The following is a 25,065-nucleotide window of genomic DNA, read 5'->3' as shown; positions in this document are numbered from 1 at the left end:
GCCACCCTTAAAATCAGCCTTCCGATTAGTACTCATGAGCCAATGGCATTTATTTATAAGCATGGATAGTTTTACGATAAATATATGGCATACCATTAGATCATATATTGGATTTTTATTTTAGAATTAGTTCCTCATGAGCTAACTTCAAGGTTACAAGAAATGATCTTTGATGATTGGTGGAAGCTTTGGATTTATCTTGGATTTTCAATTACACAGCTGATGGCCCATCTCCAAAATATGACACAAAAACCACTGGACCCGTGTAGACAGGTTTGTATCTAACATTATTATGAAGTGACCGTTTAAATGGTTTATAAACAAATGCCTTGAACATTACATTATTGCAACAATATTCAATTAGCCATTGAGTGTCAGACATTAGTAGGCCTACGTAATGAACAAATGGATGGATTCACACTGAGGTAGTTTGTTTATAAAAGATGAATCCAGCCAGTGCACCACGACTGATATATCAAAGGCCATGGTATGTGCTATCATGTCTGTGGAATAGTGAATATAAAAGATCCCTTATTAATAACGGAAACATGTAGCATGTTCCCTCTCTAATACTATATGTCAAATTACCAAATGTTTGACATCCAGAAGCCGATGATTAATAAATAAATGTGCTCTAGTGGTGTCGTTAAACAAAACAAACTTTAACTTTATAAAGGATGAAAAAGTGTGTCTAATTTCTATGGGCAATTCGAGTCCAACATGGAGTAACCAGAAATGCAGCTCTACGAAGACTGGCTTGAGATAATTAATTTTATTCGCACTAGCTTTGCTTAGTTTTCGTATGTTTAGTCAGACATATTTGATTTAAAGCAATTTCAAGACATACGTCGCATTTAGTCTGTATCTGATTACCAATGAGTTACAGTAACGTACTAATAAAGTACGGCATTTATGACAGTAAATAATCAATGAACAATAAACAAAAAACGATTATCCGGTGGTAAAGGTCATTAACTTAAAGTAATGTTCATATTAAATTTTGTTTGAAATTCATCCGCCTACAATATACAAATGCACATTGTACATCGGGCTTTAAGGACACTGCTCTGTAGGGGTGACTATTGCAGACAGTTTGACTATTGCAATCGAGGCACTTACTATCGCAATATTGGAATAGGTCGATATATTGTAACACTCCTGTGTTTGATTTCTCATTTAGTTGCTGGAGAAGTGGTTTGGCAATAACTCAAAGGAAAGCGATTTTGGCATCACCGGTCTTGTATCTGCACTCCAGAAGATTAAAAACAACGAAGCGATAAGCAACATAACAGACTATCTGCTGCTATGGTAAATAAGTACTAACAGTTTAATTCCATATTAATAAAGCACGATCACCGGTCTTGTATCTGCACTCCAGAAGATTAAAAACAACGAAGCGATAAGCAACATAACAGACTATCTGCTGCTATGGTAAATAAGTACTAACAGTTTAATTCCATATTAATAAAGCACGTATGAATGGCTGACATATCTACCGCTAGCGTTATTTCCCTCAACACGAGAGACTGGAATAAAATAATGAAATAGTGGACAGAAATAATATGCCTATAAATCAACGAAATATAATCACAATTACATGTACATTGTGTGATAAGCAACTGAATTATTATTTTTCAGCAAAGGTTCAAGTGAGTGCAAAGAGTACTGGGATGGGAAGCCGTTTCTTAGTTGGTTAAACAAACAGACTTTGAAAGTGAATCAGATCATCCCGATCAAAGGTATCATACAAATACAAAAATAAAATCATTTTGTTTAGTGTAAATAGAGCTTTCATAATATTTAAACTGATTGTAGTTTTACTGTGACCTTGCTTTTTAACTGTGTACAGGTTATATAATAAACAAAATTTAAAAAATGCATAACAATAATATTGATTACCATGACGGCATCATACGTAACAGAGCTTTGCATAAGTATTCACTGAACTGTTTTGTACAGAGATACGAGTTTGGATATGCTAATGGGTTAGTAGTTTTGATTTATCGTTCTAGTTTAGACGTGCTGATAGAGTTTAAGAGTGCAGACATTGGTATTTTAACCACCTTAAACATATGTAACAGAGACACGGGCATTTGTTGTTAGGACACAATATACTAGTAAATGGTGAAGTCGCATTATGCTTTGAATAATGAACTACTGGATAAGATAATGCTGCACATTTACTGTCAATTGAGGTACCACCGTGTCACTCCAGCCAGGGGTACACAAAACCTGCAATACCTGTCGGGTAATCATCATCATCCACGTGAGGTCATATAGAAGACATGCTTATGATCGCATCGATGTATATGGTCTTACACATTCTCAATGAGCACAGTGATGCACACACTCTGAGTTAGAGTCCGTAATGGAATTCGGTGACTACCGAGTGTTGTGACATTGATAAATACTCTAAAAATTAATACATTTTGAGAACTGACAGTAAACAAGTTTCTCAAATGTAGATCAATGGGGGATGGGATGGCAGTCAAATGTTGAAAGGTGGAAGGTGCCATTAAACGTAAAACAAAAGTAAACTTCAACAAAGTTTAATCATTTAAATTGAACATTTAAAAGAATATGAATAAAGACATTAACACCGTGACCTACATAACACAGTCCAAATAAGATTTTGTCAGGCCGTGGCGGTATGCTTCCATGAATTATATTACTGTTAGATGCTTCACAATTTGGAGGACAGCCACTCTCCAGGACGATACACTCTTCCTACTTCGTCTTTTGGAGGATAGCCACTCTCCATGACGATACACCCTTCCTACTTCGTATTTTGGAGGACTGCCACTCTTCAAGACGAACACCCTTCCTACTTCGTCTTTTGGAGGACTGCCACTCTCCATGACGATACACCCTTCCTACTTCGTATTTTGGAGGACTGCCACTCTTCAAGACGAACACCCTTCCTACTTCGTCTTTTGGAGGACTGCCACTCTCCATGACGATACACCCTTCCTACTTCGTATTTTGGAGGACTGCCACTCTTCAGGACGAACACCCTTCCTACTTCGTCTTTTGGAGGACTGCCACTCTCCATGACGATACACCCTTCCTACTTCGTATTTTGGAGGATAGCCCCTCTTCAGGACGATACACCCTTCCTACTTCGTCTTTTGGAGGACTGACAGATCCAAAACCAAACTCATAAGTGGCCTGTTTTATATTTATTTTACAATTCACAGATGAATGCGAGCCCATGTCAGACATCTTCATAACAGATCTGGTCACAGAACATTCAGTTGACGAACGGCTTGCCCAGGAGTTGGGGCTTACTGACGCCATTATAAAGTCTGTAACCTCGGACACATACAGACTTGGTTTCCAGTACAAAATGTTTGTGGTAAGATGCAGGTTTATTGTAGAATGAGAATAATTTCAGATACAGTTTTTAATATCCCAGAGAGAGAGAGAGAGAGAGAGAGAGAGAGAGAGAGAGAGAGAGAGAGAGAGAGAGAGAGAGAGAGAGAGAGAGAGAGAGAGAGAGAGAGAGAGAGAGAGAGAGAGAGAGAGATGGAGATAGTGGGGTATTTCTTTAGCAACTTTCTTAGATACGTCCAAAATAGGTACTATACGTATTTTACAGACTTACTTTCATGTTTAATTTCTGGCATAATATAAACCACATTTAATTATTATCAAATTTGCTACATTGAAACGTTGTAATGTTAATAAAGCTTCATATGGGACAACCATGCCAATTTCTAATCGCTTCCTACTACAAACTCGCTGAATTCTTCAACTGTTGATATTTGTAGATGCTGCACAAATTCCGATCCCAGTGTCCAAAGAGAGAAGATGCGTTAAGAACTCTGCTAGCTGCACTGGCGACTTGTGAACTGAACGAGGTCAAGGAATGGGCAATAGAAAAATCAGAACAATGGTACGTTTGTTCGACCTACCTCGGGAGTGTTGTGGTTAAACCACTGGGTACTGAGTTCATTCTTACCCAAGACATGCGTGCCTGAACCTTGAGCGGAAAGGTCACTTTTACAATAATTTCCCAGACGCAGGGTTTACGTCCCTCTGTACTGGGCAACAAACACAGATATATAGCTCTAACTTTGAAAAAACATTTAAGAACAGTTTTACTCTCTCTCTCTCTCTCTCTCTCTCTCTCTCTCTCTCTCTCTCTCTCTCTCTCTCTCTCTCTCTCTCTCTCTCTCTCTCTCTGTATGTGTGTGTGTGTATGCCTTCTATCTCACTTTCTCTTTTTGTTAACTCGGTCTCTCTGTTTCTCTCTTCCAAGTGTCAAAGTAAGTGTTCATGCATATCAAACATTCTAAGATATCTGAATATCTAACACGTTCGGTCCTTATTTTGGATCTTTCCCCTTTCTTCCTTTAAAGGGACATACCCTAGTCTTTAAATACCAAGGCATCTTTTTTTTTTACTATTAGAGCCGTTTTTGATAACTGAAATAATACTTTACTTAGATTTTATTGTTTAGATTATTCATTTCCGTACATTCGAAGTGTTTTTGGTCATCCTGGTATTTCTAATATCATAAAATACATTTCTCATATGTTTAAAAACGCACGTGCGTCTGAGAGGTAACAGTTATTCAGTCGAGTTTTAGTCTATTTTTAGAGGGTATTTCATCATTTTAAAGTCACAAACTCTTGTTTCACTCAATTGTAACTTTATCCAAATGTGTTACAGGTTTGTAGATTAACTAAACTTGGTGTTAATTTTCATGGGCTGAAACTAGGGTCTGTCTCTTTAAGATCTATCTCTGATTTCAGGTACGATAATTGACATATATCTATGGTTTCAGGACACGCAATGCGCCACATGAGAAAGCTGATTACGTGAAAAAGATACACGATGTTCTCAGTGCATACCAGAAGAACTAAGTTGAAATGCTTTCATTATCGAGGAAACAAAACAATATTATGAGGAAAATTATTTACAAAAAAAATATAGCGTGTATATTATTGTTTGTAGTACAATCTAACTTAAACTTCAGGATACTTTGCATCACGGATGACTATAAAGGAGGACTGCCACTCAATAATGAGGCATACATAGATTTGCCACGCCCAAGATGAGTTTGACAAATCTAAACCAGCGCAATATCTAACTCAGTGAATATTTAGACAGTTACACTGTATGCACTTACATATTGCTAACAAAGCAGTGGTGATATCAGGTGTTCGAGAAAGGTGGTTATATCCCACCAGACCGGTGGCCCCGCCATGAGGACAGCCATTAGTCGTTAAGTCCGTTTTCAACTAATCCATGAAAATTATGTATACGGTTTTCACCAAGGCTTCTTGATTTGTTAACATTTGTACTTACGTATTGACCCACTAACATCAGAGTGTATTGTTTGTTCTACTTTCTGTTATTAAAGATACATACCCTAGGTTATGGCTAGATAAAATGTTTGAGACTGTTAAATGAATTATATTTTTTTATTTTATAGTCCGTCCCATCCTTCTACGAAAGTGGTTTTTGTTAATAATTTCAGTTTGGTTTGACGTAAGAAGAAAAGTAAAAGTATTTTTGTGTGCAAGTTACAAAACAATCGGCTCAGAAATAAATAATGTGTAATAAATTTCATAGTATGAAAAAAGGCGTTCCCTGTGAGACGGACTATAGATAATAATTTTACATAAGTATATTTTGGTATTTTATCATTTAATATTTATTGTATACAATTGGAATAACTTATATTTATTATGTAACATTTAGTGAAATATCTTAAAATATTAGTGAAATAAAAGTGTTATCAGCCACTCAGTGACTCAAATTCATAAAAGAGGTTTCAAATTTGTCAGGACAAAAACCTCAAATGCTTACAGGACAACTTTACCTTTTTAGGAATAAAATTCAGTGTTAATTTAAAACAAACAAGTTGTGACATTTATTTATATAGAAAAAAAAGACAAAATAACTGAAATCGTGGTCTGAGCAACAGCTTACTTTATTAGAAATCATAATAATAATTATTTGCTTTTTGGTTTTGTTTGTTTGTTGTTTTGTTTGTTTGTTGTTGTTTTTTGTTTGTTTGTTTGGTTTTTTGTTTGTTGTTGGGGTTTTTTGTGTGTGTTTTGTGGGTTTTTTTAGTGGGGTTTTTGTTTGTTTGTTTTTTTTGGGGAGGGGGGAGGGGTGTGTGTCTTTTTAAACTGGTTTACTTCATTCACTGTAATCCAAACACTGGCAGTGAAATATTAAAACATATTAAAACATGTTTTGAAGAAATCTGTTGACCGTATTGCAAGGAACACGTTAATGCAATAAATTAAAAATAGTAGATTAATTTGGAATTTGTTTGATTAATTATCTGAAATTAACTTGGATATAGAAGATAATCGACTGTTCATAGTCGTTATGTCAATGCCAACTTCTAAGCAAACATATTCTAAGGTATGATTAATAATAGACTCTTTGGCAAAAAGATTTCTAATATATTTTGAAAAGAAGTGTTTGATATCCTAGCACTCTAGAAACATAAAGTGGAACTTTGTCGAATTGATACACCATCTGAACCATTATGGTATAACTCTTTAATTAAAATTATTAATAAAAGCGTTTATTTAAAAAAAGTTGAAATTTAATGTGTTGTATGTAAATATACATGATATGTTCGATAATAACGGAAAACTATTTAACTGTGATAGATTGTGTGACTTTTACGGATACTGTCCCCCATTTACAATTTTTGAAGGGTTAAAAGCTGCGATACTAGACAGATGGTCTCAAATTGTATCTTAACTATATTGAATAATAAAACAGGATCAAAACATATATATATATTAATATATATATTAATTATAAGAACTGTTAATGTTCTATTTTCATTTTGGTGGAATTTTATTAATGTAGTACAGTCAAAAATGTAGTATGCAACTGTTATAGATAAATACATTCCTAATATTAGAATATACAACAATTGTGATATATATATATATATATATATATATAATATATATAATATATATATATATATATATATATATATATATATATAATGTGTACTTACGTTCATCTTTATTTCCCCATAGGAATATACCCAAATGGAAAAAAATAACTAAATATTGAAACAGACTATGCTTGGTGGAAAACAATTAGCTGTATGAATTTTAATATGACAAAGGATACCTGTCACGGGGATTCTATAATTCCCGTAACTGAATAAAACACGATTATCAAAATATCTCTCCTAACTGTATATCTATTAGATCTCTCTGTAACAGGCTGTTAAACCCTAGTATGGCTCGTCTCTAGGTATGATCAGAGACACGATCTTATATAAAGTATATATTATTATAGCACGTTAGTTCTCTAGAAACACAACAAAAACACAATACACTTTGGAATCTGTATTAATCTACGCTGACAAATGTACAGCCGTAGTAGTTAATTAATAACAGCAATAATAACAACCCAGAACTGATCACTTAATTAGTTAATCTCTAGGTGTCTAGTTACACAATATGCGAATCACCTCACCGTTACACCACACCCACACGTGTGATAATTGAGAAACGCTTCCAGGAGAAGTTAATTAATAAAGGAATTACAACACCATTCCTAACTGGTTAATTTTTAATTAACCCTTACTACTCGTTCAGTAACGTGTGATAATTGAGAAACGCTTCTTGGGGAACTTAATTAATAAAGGAATTACAGCTCTATTCCTAACGGGTTAATTTTTAATTAACCCTAACTACTCATTCAGTAACCTTGTAACACCGAATTAATACTGGTACCTATTACAATAAAGACAATAACCTACAGTTTACCTAGGTCGTCTAGGATGACTGGCTAAGCTTTATATTACCAAATACTCGTATAATGTTAGAACAAAAAGTCTACGATTTACTTCGTCAGATGACCGAAGACACTGTCTAAAGAATATTGGTATAATACAGTATCAAAATATTTAACGTCACATCAATCACACCAAGGTTATACACAGAGCAGAAATGATATTTACCAAAGTCCCAAACGGACTAACGTTCCCGGGATGCTTCCTTTTGCGTTCCCCTAGTTATCTCTAAATCCTAGCTATTTATTCAAAAATCAGAAAACGCCTGGGGGTACAAGGCGGTACCTCCCCCTATCATCTGATATTTCACCTCTACTAGAGTCGTTATATTTCTCTCTGATCGTCAGACTTACTGACGCCTTGGTCGCCAAAATCACGGTCGTCGAAACCGCACTCGCAGAGGTATTACGTAACTACTCGCCACATGGCCTCCACAGCTGGACTAAGTGCATATTGGAATGCCCGATCGCGCGAAGTATTATGTAACAAGTTGCCCAGCTAGCTAAGTGCAATTAAACTGCACACGGCCCTCTAACACAATAAAAATCGCCACAGGCGAAACAAATTTAAGAGCATGTCCCGTCACACACCCCCACCTCAAAAAGGATATTTCCTCTACTCTAGGAATAGGGAAATATACTACATTAAAACAAAAAGGTGCGTTAACCGACGCATACGGGCATTTATAACACATGTAATAATAAGGTGACTACCAGTAATCACACTGAGTCTCTGAGTCCCTGGTATACAAATAAAATATATATAAACAAAACAGAATTAAAGAATGTCAACACATTATCATAACGTTCAACTTCGGGACAGGGCATCAGCGATTACATTGGATGTGCTCTTGATATGTTCAATGGTAATTGGGTATTCTTGCAGAAGAAGACTCCATCTCAAAACTCTCTGGTTGGAGGCTTTCATTAGGATGGTCCAGTCCGTCTTCGTCTTCTTGGAACAGCACAGCTCCAGCACCCACGTCACTGGCACCCACAGCTAGCTTGAACGGCATTCGGTAGTCTGGTGCTGCCATCACGGGAGACGAGTAGCGCCTCTGCTTGAGACGGTTGAATGACTTCTCGCATTCACCTGACCAATGGAACTTCGTTTCCTTCTTTCTCAGCGTCGCACGTTTTCCAGGTTTTCTCCGATAGGCATGCTGTCGACGCGGTGTAGCCTTGGGTTCCAAGCGCACATCTTGGCTTAAGGTATTGGTAACCGTTGGAAGGTCCCGACAAATGGAAACATTGTCTTGTATCAATGTAGTCAGCTTTGCTCGCTGGGGGTTCAAGTCTGCTAGAATCTGGCCGTTGGCCAACTTGATCTCCGCAGTCTTGACGTCATCACAGGAAATTGAGTGTCTCTCAATTTGGACCGGTCTCTCTGGAACTATCGGCAGTCTGTCAACATAACCTTTTAGCAAATTGATGTGACAATACCTACTTTTCCTAACCTTATCAGGAGTGTTTATCACATACCCTGTCTCATTAACTCGTTTGAGCACAACATAGGGCCCGAAATACCTGTTCTGCACAGAACCCCGTTTAATGGGAAGGTACAGCAGCACCTTATCCCCTGGTTTAAATTCCCGACTCTTAGCCTTCCTATCAAACACTGATTTTATTTTGCTCTGAGCATGGCTCAGTTGCTTCCTAGCCTTCCTATCCCTAACTCTCTTATTCATTAATACTCCCTTGTCCACAGTTAACAAGGTAGTGCGAGCTGCCAACAAATTTGGATCAGCCCCCTGCTCTAGTACTAACTCTAGTCTATTACAAGGTAAATCCCCTCTATCAAACACAACTGGTTCAATTCCCCTCTGCGGGAGATCAACAGGTTCCACCACATTTAATTCCTCAGTTGACTTATCTACCATTTTACTGATAACCTCATCCACTCCAATTTCTTGCTCACACACGTATCAGACAAATCACAAATATCCTCTGCGTCTTGTGCTAACCTACTGGCCATAGCCCTAGTCTTTACACACGCAGGATATCTAATCTCATCAACCTCACTCTCTTCTACTGGTAAAGGGCTGTCTTTAATTAACAATTGGTCACATGTCGGCTGACAACACTGACTAGTCAAATCATTACCCAACAAAACTCCTATGTTTTCAACAGGCAAGTCCTTCACAACACCCATAACGACTGGTCCCGTCACAAACTTCGAACACAAGAAAACCTTATGTAACCGGACAACCATTTTTTCTCCAGTAACTGAGCTTAAAGCCAAACTTCGTCCTGTATCGGAATTTTCAATACCAGCTAAACACTTTTGCGTTATCAGACTCTGACTACACCCGGTATCTCTATAGATTGATATTGCCTTAGGACACAACTCTTGTTTCACATCACAAACCAAACCAGTGGACACATACGGATTTACTTTCTCTGCCATGGGACTAACCATTAACTCTCTCGCTAACGGAGCTGACCTCACTAAACCGACCACTTGCGCATTATCGCGTTTCCTTTTAAAACAGTCCCCGATAAGATGGTTATCCTTTTTACAGTAACTGCACTGTGGACGAAAAGTTCGTGCATTGGCTGATAATGCAGGTCTATCCTTACTTTGCCCACCAGGTGCATTCCTTGCCTGACTAGCTGACCAACTAGATGACTCTCCCCGATAGTTACTTTCCCGGGAAAAACCTGGCTGAAATTTCTTCTTATCACCCTGTTGTAAAGAGCTACCCGGTACTGCCTGAGCTTTGTGTATTAACACGTAATCATCTGCCACTATGCCTGCCTCCTCTATCTTTTTGACATCACGATCCTCTAAATGAATACGTAAGCTAACTGGTAATCCATTTTTAATGTCCTGTAAGATCAACAACTCCCGTAACTCGGTATATGACTCTACCTGATGAGAAACAACCCATTTATCAAACATCCCTGCCTTCTTAGCCACAAACTCACTATAAGACTGACCCTGCGTTTTTCTCAACTCGCTATACCGTAAACGATAATTCTCAGGACGTAATTCATACGCCCTCAACACTGCCGCCTTAATTAGGTCGTACTGACTTACTCGCTCATCACTCATTGAATTATAAGCTACACTAGCCTTCCCCTTAAACTTAGACACGGCTAACAATGTCCACTTAGACTGCGGCCAATTTAGCTGCTTAGCGGCCCGTTCAAAAAGTTGGAAAAACATATCTACCTCCTGGTCATCAAATACCGGCACTGATCTATAAGCCTCCGACATGTTAAACCCATTTCCGGCTTCTCGTCTAACTTCTTCAGTATTCAACTTTAACTCATGTTCCACTTTTAATGTTTCTAACTGGAATTCTCTATCCCTATGTCTATCTTCTCTATCCCTCTCTTCTCTTTCTCTCTCTCTCTCTTCTCTTTCTCTCTCTCTCTCTCTCTCTCTCTATCCCTATCTTCTTTTTCTCTATCTCTATCTTCTCTTTCTCTCTCCCTCTCTCTATCTAATGCACGTTCTTCTCTTTCTCTCTCTTTCTCTTCTCTTTCGTACTCAAGCTTTTTAAAAGCTAATTGTTGTTCCACACTTAACTCATTTATCTCTATCTCTGGAACAATCTCACTGTCTTCCATAACAGGCCTATCACCAAAAACTTCCTGGATAATAATTGTCTTTATATCACCTAAGGTTTTAGCTGATGTTAAATCAATTTCTCGCTCACCCGCGATTTCAACTAACTCGGCCTTACGTGCTCGTTTAATCTCCACTACACTGAGCGTAGGCCTATCCAGCAAATTCTTATCCATGTTTAGATATGACGCACTTAATATTAATTAATTTTCTAGTGAACAACGTGCTACTTCTGGTTAATTTGTAAAAATAATTTATAAAGCCCCCATTTACAAACAATACTTTTTTAAATATGCATGTCCCGTTTCAGATCCCGGACAAGCGCCCCAATTTTCTACTCCTGTCACGGGGATTCTATAATTCCCGTAACTGAATAAAACACGATTATCAAAATATCTCTCCTAACTGTATATCTATTAGATCTCTCTGTAACAGGCTGTTAAACCCTAGTATGGCTCGTCTCTAGGTATGATCAGAGATACGATCTTATATAAAGTATATATTATTATAGCACGTTTGTTCTCTAGAAACACAACAAAAACACAATACACTTTGGAATCTGTATTAATCTACGCTGACAAATGTACAGCCGTAGTAGTTAATTAATAACAGCAATAATAACAACCCAGAACTGATCACTTAATTAGTTAATCTCTAGGTGTCTAGTTACACAATATGCGAATCACCTCACTGTTACACCACACCCACACGTGTGATAATTGAGAAACGCTTCCAGGAGAAGTTAATTAATAAAGGAATTACAACACCATTCCTAACTGGTTAATTTTTAATTAACCCTTACTACTCGTTCAGTAACGTGTGATAATTGAGAAACGCTTCTTGGGGAACTTAATTAATAAAGGAATTACAGCTCTATTCCTAACGGGTTAATTTTTAATTAACCCTAACTACTCATTCAGTAACCTTGTAACACCGAATTAATACTGGTACCTATCACAATAAAGACAATAACCTACAGTTTACCTAGGTCGTCTAGGATGACTGGCTAAGCTTTATATTACCAAATACTCGTATAATGTTAGAACAAAAAGTCTACGATTTACTTCGTCAGATGACCGAAGACACTGTCTAAAGAATATTGGTATAATACAGTATCAAAATATTTAAAGTCACATCAATCACATCAAGGTTATACACAGAGCAGAAATGATATTTACCAAAGTCCCAAACGGACTAACGTTCCCGGGAAGCTTCCTTTTGCGTTCCCCTAGATATCTCTAAATCCTAGCTATTTATTCAAAAATCAGAAAACGCCTGGGGGTACAAGGCGGTACCTCCCCCTATCATCTGATATTTCACCTCTACTAGAGTCGGTATATTTCTCTCTGATCGTCAGACTTACTGACGCCTTGGTCGCCAAAATCACGGTCGTCGAAACCGCACTCGCAGAGGTATTACGTAACTACTCGCCACATGACCTCCACAGCTGGACTAAGTGCATATTGGAATGCCCGATCGCGCGAAGTATTACGTAACAAGTTGCCCAGCTAGCTAAGTACAATTAAACTGCACACGGCCCTCTAACACAATAAAAATCGCCACAGGCGAAACAAATTTAAGAGCATGTCCCGTCACAATACCAAATTAATATGGTTCTAATTTTGAATAATTCGAAGAATTCTCCCTACAAATAATTTCCTGTTCAATTTTTAATTGAAAAGCAGTCCAAACTGTAGTTACTGTAATAAGTATATCTAGAAACATATTCTTATGTATTTGTTGAACGGTACAGACCTTAATTAAATTGTTGTGGATAAATGAAGTAACGGGGTTGATATTGTATTCTTCCCTACACATTTTCCATGCTGACTATCTGGATGAAAACATAATCAATATTGTTCAAAAGTTGGTTAAATGACATTTAGTTTTGAAGTACTTAAGTTCAAAATAAATTCGTATGACATTACGAAGTTGAAACTTTGAAAACACTCTTTCAAAAGACCGAACCCTGGTGGAAATTTATAGGTTTACGGTCACTTTCTAGATGGGGTAAAATGGAAAATAATTTATGTGGTGGTATTATATATCATAACATATTTTAAAATATAAGTGTCATTTGATAGATAGATAGATATATAGATAGATAGATAAGTAGTTTAACGTGTCCATATGCCACTAGGGTTTCGAACACGCCCATCCGGAGTCCGACCTCCGATAAGATCGGTGTGTGTGTGTGTGTGTGTGTGTGTGTGTGTGTGTGTGTAGAGTTGAAAATGGGCAGAATTTTGAAAATAGCAATTAGTAAAAAAATAATAATAGAATTAACAAAAAAAAATTTAAACAAAAAGTTACAAGCCAAAAATAAAAAGAATTGACTGCTCGGCCGAATATTTATATAATTTGGAGCATTTTAGAAGGACGGTCCAAAAATAAATAAGAGAAAGAAGAGAGGGTCGGACTATTTAATAACATTTTTTTTTAAAAAGAAGTAATTTCGACATAAAATTTTGAACGAAGGTCTAAAAGTTTAAAGTCCGATCTATATGGTCCGGGCCCGGGGGGGGGGGGGGGGGGGGGGGTGTGTGTGAGTTTAAGGAGGTCGGAATTTGGAATACGAATTTAGTAGTTATGTCGAGGGACCTAAAGCCAAAAGGAGCTGCTACATTCGACTCATGTCTGGATAAACTTTAAAATCCAAAAAATAATATTAGAGTGCTCGGCCAAAAAGTTGTTAGGGTGATTTGAGCAATATAGACGGGCTGCCAAAGTAAAGTGTGTCGGACTGTTTACAAAAAAATTGACATAAAATTTTGAACCACGGCCAAAAGATTTAAAGTTCAACTAAGCCCTAAAAAGGAGGTTCCTGCCCTAGGAGAGGTTTGGCGGAACTCATTGCGAGATGTTGGGGTGATCGGTTCGGAACCTTGGGAAGAAGTGAGGCAGGTCAATGTAGCACTCTCCCCGAAGTAAGGCTTGGTAATCTTCTGGAAGTATCAGCCTGATAATCCGATGGACGATTGGATTATCCATGTCTGATTTCAGCAGTCCTTGCCGATACACCCCGTTCCGCGCAGACGTCAAATAGAAGGTGCGACTCTTCTCGACGTACTGGAACTGGTACCGCCCCTGACCAGATGGTGTTGGTCTCCAACTCTTGGGGATGAAGGGGCCTGGCAGTTGGGAGGTAGCAGTGAACTCCCCCTTGACACACTCGCGGTACCGTCCAGGAAGCTTGTCGCAGGCGATCTGCCAAGTAGTGGGTTGGGTGTCAGACGGGTCCTGAACCGACACTTTTTTCTTCTTGTCGTCCCGCTCTGCACCAGCTATCGCAACAACACGTGGAGACGCCGGTGGGCTGGCTGGAGCTGACGACACTTTAAAGGTAGGGTCAACTCAAACAAGAGCCTTATGTGTTGGAAAGATGCATACCCGGATCACCAACACATACTGACACTTTAGCAAATGAAAAACGCGTAATTTTAGAGTTAATAAAAAAACCCCATGATTACTAGTATTCCTGCTAATTTGTTTTTGTGACGGCCGGTAAGATAGCTTGGGTTGAAGTGACGTCAGCTCCTGACCATCTCCTGTATGTACAGTGTAAACAAAAGCAGTAATTTTCGACAAGGCGCTTCTCTTTGATCAACCTGACTTGTAAAACAGCATAAATGACGTAATAATATAATAAACTATTTAACTAAATATATTTCAAGTTGCATTAACGGAACAATATGGGGTTATAGTATTTTTCTCTGTTAAATAATCCAAAGGAAAAATGTACACTATTAGGCCTATTGATATGCTACGTTGGAGCAAAAACGACAATCCACGATACCCAAGAGATAATTTTCTTTTCTTTGGGACTACGTAATTGGTCAGTTCTGTGGTTTTAGATGGAAAAGTCTACTTAATCAATAGTTTTACAGAACTATTTACAGTAATAAACCATGTTCATTACCATTTTAGGGGCGACAGGTAATATTCCACAATACCGGTATGTATTTTTGTGTCTAGACAGCGTCAATTAATTGGCTCGTCTGGTGTGACGGAGACAGCCGTCTGCACATTAACTTTTGACCGGGGTCTGAAACAACTGGAGTAGCACTTTAATGTTCGAAAGCCAGTACATGGAGTAATTAACCCAAGAAGGTGCCCTGTATTAGTTAGATGGTATATGTATTGTTGGTAGTTTTAGAGAATTAGTGTGGCCATTATTTCGCCACTCGTCCATAAATGGCAGGACTGTCAAAGATGGGATCCAGCTGCCAAAAATCCAAATAGGGGATATAAGCTGAGAGTTCGTTCTGTATAGGGACTTGGGTGGCAATCACGTATAGATAGGCGGTGGAAACGCTGTCCGCTGGGCGAACTTTATTAGTCCAGTGGACATAGGTAACTATATTTTACTGCTCTGTAGTACTGTAACTGAAAGGTATTTTGTTGTGGCATTCAAGTATTATAACTATGTGTATTCTTGTTTTGCTTAGTGGGGGAAGGACAGCTGGTAATCTAAGTCAGACCGACTAAAGTAAACTGTAGGCGTCGCTTACCCAATATATATATAGAGAGGTTATAATATCTATAACTGGTAATCCTAATATCATGACCTGGTAAATTATAGGTCCTCTGAATATTGGATGTAGAGAAGACAGGATAATAATTAATTATCTCTATAGGTGGTAATTCTAATATCATGACCGGGTAAATTGTAGGTCCTCTGAATATTGGATGTAGAGAAGACGGAGGATAATAATTAATTATGTCTACAGGTGGTAATTCTAATATCATGACCGGTTAAATTGTAGGTCCTCTGAATATTGGATGTAGAGAAGACGGAGGATAATAATTAATTATCTCTACAGGTGGTAATTCTAATATCATGACCGGGTAAATTGTAGGTCCTCTGAATATTGGATGTAGAGAAGACGGAGGATAATAATTAATTATCTCTACAGGTGGTAATTCTAATATCATGACCGAGTAAATTGTAGGTCCTCTGAATATTGGATGTAGAGAAGACGAAGGATAATAATTAATTATCTCTACAGGTGGTAATTCTAATATCATGACCGGGTAAATTGTAGGTCCTCTGAATATTGGATGTAGAGAAGACGGAGGATAATAATTAATTATCTCTACAGGTGGTAATTCTAATATCATGACCGGGTAAATTGTAGATCCTCTGAGGATAATAATTAATTATTCTAAGGTTGGGTTATGTTTTATCTGTTAGTGGTAGCTATATCCCTAATTGTCAAGTGATTAAGTTTACGTGTGGTGCTCAGCCTAGAGGTGGTGTGACACCGGTTTTAACAGGCCATGTAAGTGCTGTAACACTTACCTGGTATTATATAATACATATTTGAAACTAAACTTGTGTTGTTGTCTTTCTAGTGAATTTAACGTTGGTTAATAGTAAATATAAATATATATACGATCCTGTTCCCTGAATACCCCTAGAGCCAGCCACTCGGGTAGAAAACTACCCGATACAGGGAGATCTATATATATAGGCTGGGATATTTGGAGAAATACTGTTACATCCATTGCGGGCTTCTGATTCTGTTACCGGGGAACTAAGTAGTGGGAGCAGTTGCCGGTAACGGCGTTTAGAACCCCCGTGACATCTAGTTACCAATCAAATACACACCTGCCAATGAGGAATCACAGGTTGAAGCAACTAACAGCATAGACCAATTAACTAAGAAAACACTCCGTGTATCATTTCAGTACGTAGGTTAATGCATAGACAAAACATTGTTAATTATTTCGACTTGTTGTGTAGCCACTTTGACAAAGGTATTTTATTTTGTATTGAAAAATAATATATATGGTGTTGGATATACTTATTGCTGGCTTACAGGGATGTGTATTATTACAGAACATTGCAATGTATGATTATATATGATCCCGCAAAAACCAGGTAGATTGTGTTTCTCTAGTTCTAAGGCTCATTCCTGACGTTACGCGTTAAGTATTACGTAACCACCAGCTCGCCAGAGGGCGTACTCACTGAGATGGTACAAAATGGCTGCGCCCGTTATATATAATAGCCGTCACATTTATCCGTTTTATTAACTATACGATTATACTTGTTGATATTAAGCAGTAATGTGCATTATATATCGTTGAATATGCATACCAGGCCAAATGCCTTAATTGTCCCTTCCTTTAACATGTCCTGTCTCCATCGGCGCTGGTGCTGCAGGGGGAGGGGCCGCCACTGTCAGTTGAGCTGACAGCGTAGGCCTCACCTTTGCCGCTCCTGGCGTCTGCTGCTTCTGAGTAGTGGGAGGGTGGCGAAGCAGAAGGGACCGCCGCCGGCAGTTGAGCCGCCGAGTTTGGTCTCCCCCCCCCCCCCCCCCCCCCCCCCCCCCGAGTCGCCTTGGGACGCCTTCTCCTACTGCTCGGGCGGTTCGGTCTATTGTCACCGTAATGCAAGGTGACAATAGCTGAACTCCCATTGTGTTCAACACGATACTTGGCCAAAGTACCAAGCTCGCGTAACACAGCCCCAAGGGTGTGTGGGGGGGGGGGGAGAGAAACCTCGACGTTCGCTGAACTGAACTGAACTGAACTGGACATTTATTTCTCTCAGGCCGTAATCCACGGCATATGAGGAACAATATATAATACAACAATTCACACTTTTTAACAAGATGACAGAGTAAAACTATTCACATAAGTATATCTACATAAAACGAACATGGGAATATAATTATAAATAATTGGTTTGGGTTTGCATACACAATAATAATACAATAAAGCTATGAGCCGGAGGGCTTGAAAGTATTCATAATATGTTTACAAAATATTGCAAGTTTTCGGAGGACACCAGTTTTTTTACAATTAAATAATTCGTGAAATTTATATGTGTTTGGTTTGGATCGATAATATTTCGGTATATATTGAAGTCTGAATTGGTTAAAATATGGGCATGTAAAAATATAATGGAATTCATCTCCGATGTCGTTAGTGTTGCATAAAAAAACACAATCTATCATGTAATGGTTTACGTATCCATCTACCTGTCTCTATTGGAAGATTGTGGTTTGATACTCTAAAACGTAACAATGGGCACCAATGTTTTTTTTCTAATAAATTTAAATAATTTTCGAATGCTATACTGCTTTTAAATATTTTGTAACAAGATGCTTTCGATGAAGTGTCAATATGACTGTACCATGTTTGCAAAAATTGATCTATGAGTTTTGTTGAAATAAAAAATTTCAACAATGAAGCACTATTAATACGCTCACAATGTAACCACCATATGTATGTGCAACCAATATTATCTAAAATTGATTTTATAAAAGCTATCCATTTGTGATCATAAAAATGTGTATTATAATCATTCAATAACATTCTGTACACTAATAATGATAGCTTGGACTGCTTCCCAGTAATCATCCTAAACCAAAATCCTATCATTCTTATTTTTACTGTTATATCTACCGGGAAGCATCCAAGTTCTCCATACAACATATATAATGGGGTGGATTTTCTAACAGGCAATAATAACTTTAAATATTTGCTATACAATTTTTCTATGCAGGACAGACTTTCAAAACCCCAAATTTCACATCCATATAAAGCAATAGGTAAAACCATACAATCAAATAATTTAAGTTGGCATTGAATGGAAAGATGGCAACGTTTACCTTGTCTAAGTGTAAAATACATAGCTTTTTGAGCTTGATCATATTGATGTTTTCGAGCATTAGTGAATTTATTGGATTTATGAAATATAATTTCAAGATATTTGTATATTTCTACATTATCTAGATTTGTGTTTCCTAAATGGAACCTTTTGGAATAATCTTTTTTATTACCACTGAAAATTAGCACTTTAGTTTTTTTACAATTTACATTTAGTTTCCATTTTGTACAATAAGAGTCGAAAATATTTAATAAATTCTGCATGTCGTCATAATTTTCGGCAAAGAGCGCTGTGTCATCAGCATATAGTAACACAAAAAGAACAATATTTGTATACTAAGTGGAATCTGTGAATAAGTTATCTATGCGGATGCCATTACAATCATTAGTTTTAAACGTATCCTCTAAATCATTGAGAAACATGGAGAATAATAGGGGCGATAAATTTTCTCCCTGTCTAACACCCATGGAACATTGAAAATAATCCGACATTGTGTTATGTGCACTAATGCATGACTTAATGTTCTGATACATGCTATATAATTACTTTAAAACATTTACCATTAATACCATTTTGTATTAGTTTACCCCAAAGTCCTGTTCTCCATACTGAGTCGAATGCCTTGCTAAAATCTATAAAAGTACAATACAGTTTTTTCTTCCGTGCTTTTAGCAATTCGATGAGTCCATATAATGTAAAAATATGATCGTTCGTCGAGTACTCCTTCCTGAATCCGGCTTGAACTTCAGATAACAAATCATTAGTTTCTAAATATAATTTCAGTCTATTATTTAAAACAGCTGTAAACAGTTTTCCGAGACAACTAAGTAAAGTAATAGGTCTATAATTTTCTGGAACAGTTCTATCGCCACATTTATAGAACACAACCGCATTCTTCGCTGTCTCGAGTAGGAATCGTGTCATTTGACAAGTTTTGAACCTACTGCACCAGTTCGCATGACAATTGACAGTCTAGCGTCCTACTTCTACGTGACTTCTACATTAAATACTGAGTGAAGTGTATATATATATATATATATATATATATATATATATATATATATATATATATATACCCTATAAAGATGCATTTCTGTTTTGTTGTTGTTTTCCCCTTCTTTTTTTCATAACGTCTTTTTTATTTTTGTAATTCAGTTTTTATGTTAGTTATTTTTTTATTATTATTTTATTTTTATTTATTTTTATTTATTTTATTTTATATATGTTTCTCTTTTTTTGGTATTATTTTATTTATTTATTTATTATTTTTGTTTATTAATTTATTTATTTTTAATTAATTACTGAATTTATTTATTTACTTTTTATTATATTATTGTGATTACTTTTTGTATGTATGTTTTGATATATGAATATCTATATATTGTATGTATGTCGAGGTTGACGATTACATACATAGATATTAAGGAACTGGCGCAGGGGATAATTAAAATCCTTTCTGGCCCACAAACTGTCCCAATGCCGTTGCTGGGACTCGAACCTATGGCACCGAATCGCCAGCAAATTTACAGACTTGCCACGATACCTTCTGAGGTATGAATCTATTGATGTATGAATATCTATATATTGTATGTATGTCGAGGTTGACTGTTACATACATAGATATTAACGCACTGACGCAAGGGATAATTCTGGCCTCACAAATTGTCCCATGCATGCATGTATGTATGTATGTATGTATGTTAGAGTAGAGACATTAACGTCATGGCAACGCCATACAAAGTGTATGTGTGTGACGTCATTAGAGATTGAGTCTGGACTCAAGTTTTATAAGCACGGGCCCAGAGACCGAGCTTGAGATAGACGTGCTCGAACCTTTAGTAGGATATGGGCACCCCTCCAATTTGCCCCGCCCCAACGACAAAGGAGTCGGTATTCTACGTGGAAAGGTGACCGGGGCTCAGTATTATACAGGGGTCAAAACACCACGTTACACCGGCATGTTCCGACGCCTATGTATTATACTGAGTCAAATTAAAAACTTCACAATCTAAAATTTGAATAAAGTCAATGAGCGTTGAAAGCAGGTATTTTTCAGGAACAAATATTGTAATGGCAATGTCGGCACTCCATTCGCCCGACCTGAATCCCATCGAGTACGTCTGGGATGTGCTGGGAAGACGCCTGCGCACTCTCAGGAACCCTCCGCAGACTTTGCAGGAACTTGGTGCCTTATTAGTGGAACTATGGCGTCGTATCTCTTATGCAGTTTGTACACGCATCAGGTAGTCAATGAGGAGGCGTTGCCTTGCAGTTGTGGGTACACATGGTGGACATACGCGCTGCTGAACCTGTGATTTCATCAGACGACCCTGCTTGTGAATTACCATTTTGACTGCTTGTGGTTTTGACGAATGCTGTGGGCGCATCGAACCGATTTTTCACTCAACATTTATTCCTATTCAAAAAAATACCTTATTTAACATGTTCTTCTGTCATATTTGCGAACTAGCCAAGATGAAACGGTTGTGAAGTTTTTAATTTGACTCAGTATATATTATTATAAGACTAATACGTTTTGAATACCAATAATTAGTAGGTTTTTTTTCCTCATAAACATGACTGAATAATGCATCGGTGGGCTCATTGGGCTATTTCTTCTTCCAGCCAGTGCACCACGACTGGCATATCAAAGGCCGCGGTTTGTGATATCCTGTCTGTGGGATGGTGCATATAACAGATCCCTTGCTATTAATGGAAAAAAATGTAGCTGGTTTTCTCTCTGAGACTATATGTTTGACATCCAATAGCCGATGATTAATAAATCAATGTGCTCTAGTGACTAGTGATGTCGTTAAACAAAACAAACTAACTTTTTAAATAATGTGCCGTTCAAAGGGATACGGACTCCCATCTTTGTAGCGAGCAGGTTGATTTTTTGCCTGAATTAAACGAAAATGGCCGAATCTGTATAACAACGTTTATAAATTATATTTGCAATACAAACAAACAAATATATAGTTAAGTTTGTTTTATTCAACGACGCCTCTAGAGCACATTGCTTTTTTTATCATCGGCTATTGGATGTCAAACATATGGTCATTGTGACATATTTCTTTAGAGGAAACCCGCTGCCGCCACATAGGCTACTCTTTCCGATAAGCAGCAATGCACTTTCCCACATACAGGGACAGCACATACCATGGCCTTTGATGAACCAGTTGTGGACCACTGATTGGAACGGAAAATAACCCAAACTGCAAATGGGTCTACTGAGAAGGATCGATCCGATGACCGATCGCTTCACAGGCGGACACGCTACCGTCTGAGCTACATCCCGCTCCCACAAATATATAGAGTTCCAAAAGAAGCTCTAAGCACTTTCACATGTATTACAACTACTACAGTGAGTAGAATGATGGGAATTTTACATGTATTACAACTACTACAGTGAGTAGAATGATGGGAATTTTACATGTATTACAACTACTACAGTGAGTAGAATGATGGGAATTTTACATGTATTACAACTACTATTGCGAGTAGAATGATAGGAATTTTACATGTATTACAACTACTATAGTGAGTAGAATGATGGGAATTTTACATGTATTACAACTACTACAGTGAGTAGAATGATGGGAATTTTACATGTATTACAACTACTACAGTGAGTAGAATGATGGGAATTTTACATGTATTACAACTACTATAGTGAGTAGAATGATGGGACTTACATGTATTACAACTACTACAGTGAGTAGAATGATGGGAATACATGGTAACACTATTTCGGACCAGCTCATTTTACCCAAACGTTTCCATTGTTTTTACATGAATGCGAAGGTTTGCTCCAGTACTGGAGGTGGGGTGGAAGTTGACCCACTATATACCCCCCCCCTCCCCCCGTCTCGTACGCTAAAGATGCCGTTAAAATGAATGGACCATTTGTTGCCGTTTTTAAAGATTCGTTACTGTCGCTGCTGTAATATATAATGTTTCTGCCACGTTTTACAATACTAATGATGTAACAGGCTTAATCACATTTGATCATTTCACAGATATTTATATAATAAAGTGTTAACAATGTTAGTAACATGTATTATCTATATGGTAATCTTCCACAGAAATATCAGGCTGATCATTGTGAAAATGTTCCCCACTTTAAAACAATAAATACATTATATTTATCTGCTAAACACTGGATTTTCGATACCTTCGAGGGACATTCTTACGATTATATTAAAGGGACATTCCTGAGTTTGCTGCATTGTAAGATGTTTCCGACTAATAAAATACTTCTACGATTCAACTTATATATTAAATATATTTTCTTGTTTAGAATATCAGTGTCTGTATATTCAATGTGTTTCTGGTCGTCTTAATATTTGTAAGAACCCAAACTGGAATTTGTCTTCAAATAATTTCGTACGTACGGGAAAACCCCACAATATTTGATGCAGAAAACTATATTTGATATGTAATTACAATAGTTAAAAAGTACCGGCTTCGGTGGCGTCGTGGTTAGGCCATCGGTCTACAGGCTGGTAGGTACTGGGTTCGGATCCCAGTCGAGGCATGCGATTTTTAATCCAGATACCGACTCCAAACCCTGAGTGAGTGCTCCACAAGGCTCAATGGGTAGGTGTAAACCACTTGCACCGACTAGTGATCCATAACTGGTTCAACAAAGGCCATGGTTTGTGCTATCCTGCCTGTGGGAAGCGCAAATAAAAGATCCCTTGCTGCTAATCGGAAAGAGTAGCCCATGTAGTGGCGACAGCGGGTTTCCTCTCAAAATATGTGTGGTCCTTAACCATATGTCTGACGCCATATAACCGTAAATAAAATGTGTTGAGTGCGTCGTTAAATAAAACATTTCTTTCTTTCTTTCTTTTTTTTAGTTAAAAAGTCTGTTAGTCGATAACATCTTAAAACTCAGGAATGTCCCTTTAATGCAGTACACTGAACTGAACTGAACTGAATTGACCTAAACATTTCTTATACTGCCTTATTAATATGCATTGGTGTAGCATGGGACGCATGGTCCGCCTCAGTCACACACACACACACACACACACACACACCACAAACAAACAATGTGGGTGACCCCTCGCTACGCCAGTGCCTTCGGACCCCAATTCCGACTTGAACGGCCCTGATAAACAATCAAACAAACAAACACACACTTACCTCAACACTTGTAGAAAACATTGCAACAGAACAACAAGTAGGCAGCTGTCGTCATTAGGTAATATTAGATCCATTCACAGCTATATTACATGTATACACCTTTAACATAAATATGATTATAAAATGACCAACAACGATAATGTTCGCACATTTCTGAAGTTAAAACAATAGTCAGAAGAATGTACGTAGTATCGCTTTGACAACAATAAGCATATTAAAACCGTTTAAACGTAAAAGCATTGTTGACGTCACGTTAAACAACTGTTGACGTTTTTATGGAAAATGTCGAAATGCACACCCCAGCACCATACAGTGGCGGATCCAGAAAATCCTCTTTTTTGGGGTGGGGGGGGGGGGGGGAGGGGGCAATGACATGAGGCGGAATGCCAATGGAACTTTGGGGGAGGTTTGGAAGGGATCGTAAAACAAAAGAGGAAAATTAATATATAATAAAATTATAACTGTCGCAAAATTTAGGGAGGGGGGCCGGCCTCCCCCTAGATCCGCCTCTGCCCATTCCTTTTAATCAGCTTCTGATGAGCGAATAAAGGTAGCGTAGGACAGCATACATTAAGAATCCATATTCTGTCAATGGTAGGACTGCTTATGCAAAGAATATAATGTACATAAAAAGTATTCATACATTAAACTAACTAGCCATTTTTGGGGGGTCTTTTGTTTGTTTTTTGCCTTTTGTTTTTTGTCTTTTGTTTGTTTTTGTTTGTCTTTTGTTTGTTTTTCCGTCAAATTAAAATTGTATTGTCACATATTAACCTGTCGGTCATCATTACTGGGTGTTTAAATCATAGGCGTAGGCTACGGGCTTCCATTTTTGTAGGGAGGGGCTTTTGCCCAAATTAAATGAAAATGTCCGAATCTTGATAACAACATTTATTCATATTATACACTGTAGTTTTACATAATTGTATAA

This window comes from Gigantopelta aegis, chromosome 6, assembly GCF_016097555.1.
Source record: "Gigantopelta aegis isolate Gae_Host chromosome 6, Gae_host_genome, whole genome shotgun sequence".
NCBI classification, from domain to species: domain Eukaryota; kingdom Metazoa; phylum Mollusca; class Gastropoda; order Neomphalida; family Peltospiridae; genus Gigantopelta; species Gigantopelta aegis.
The sequence above is the reverse complement of the archived record's forward strand: the minus strand, read 5'-3'. Positions refer to the sequence as shown.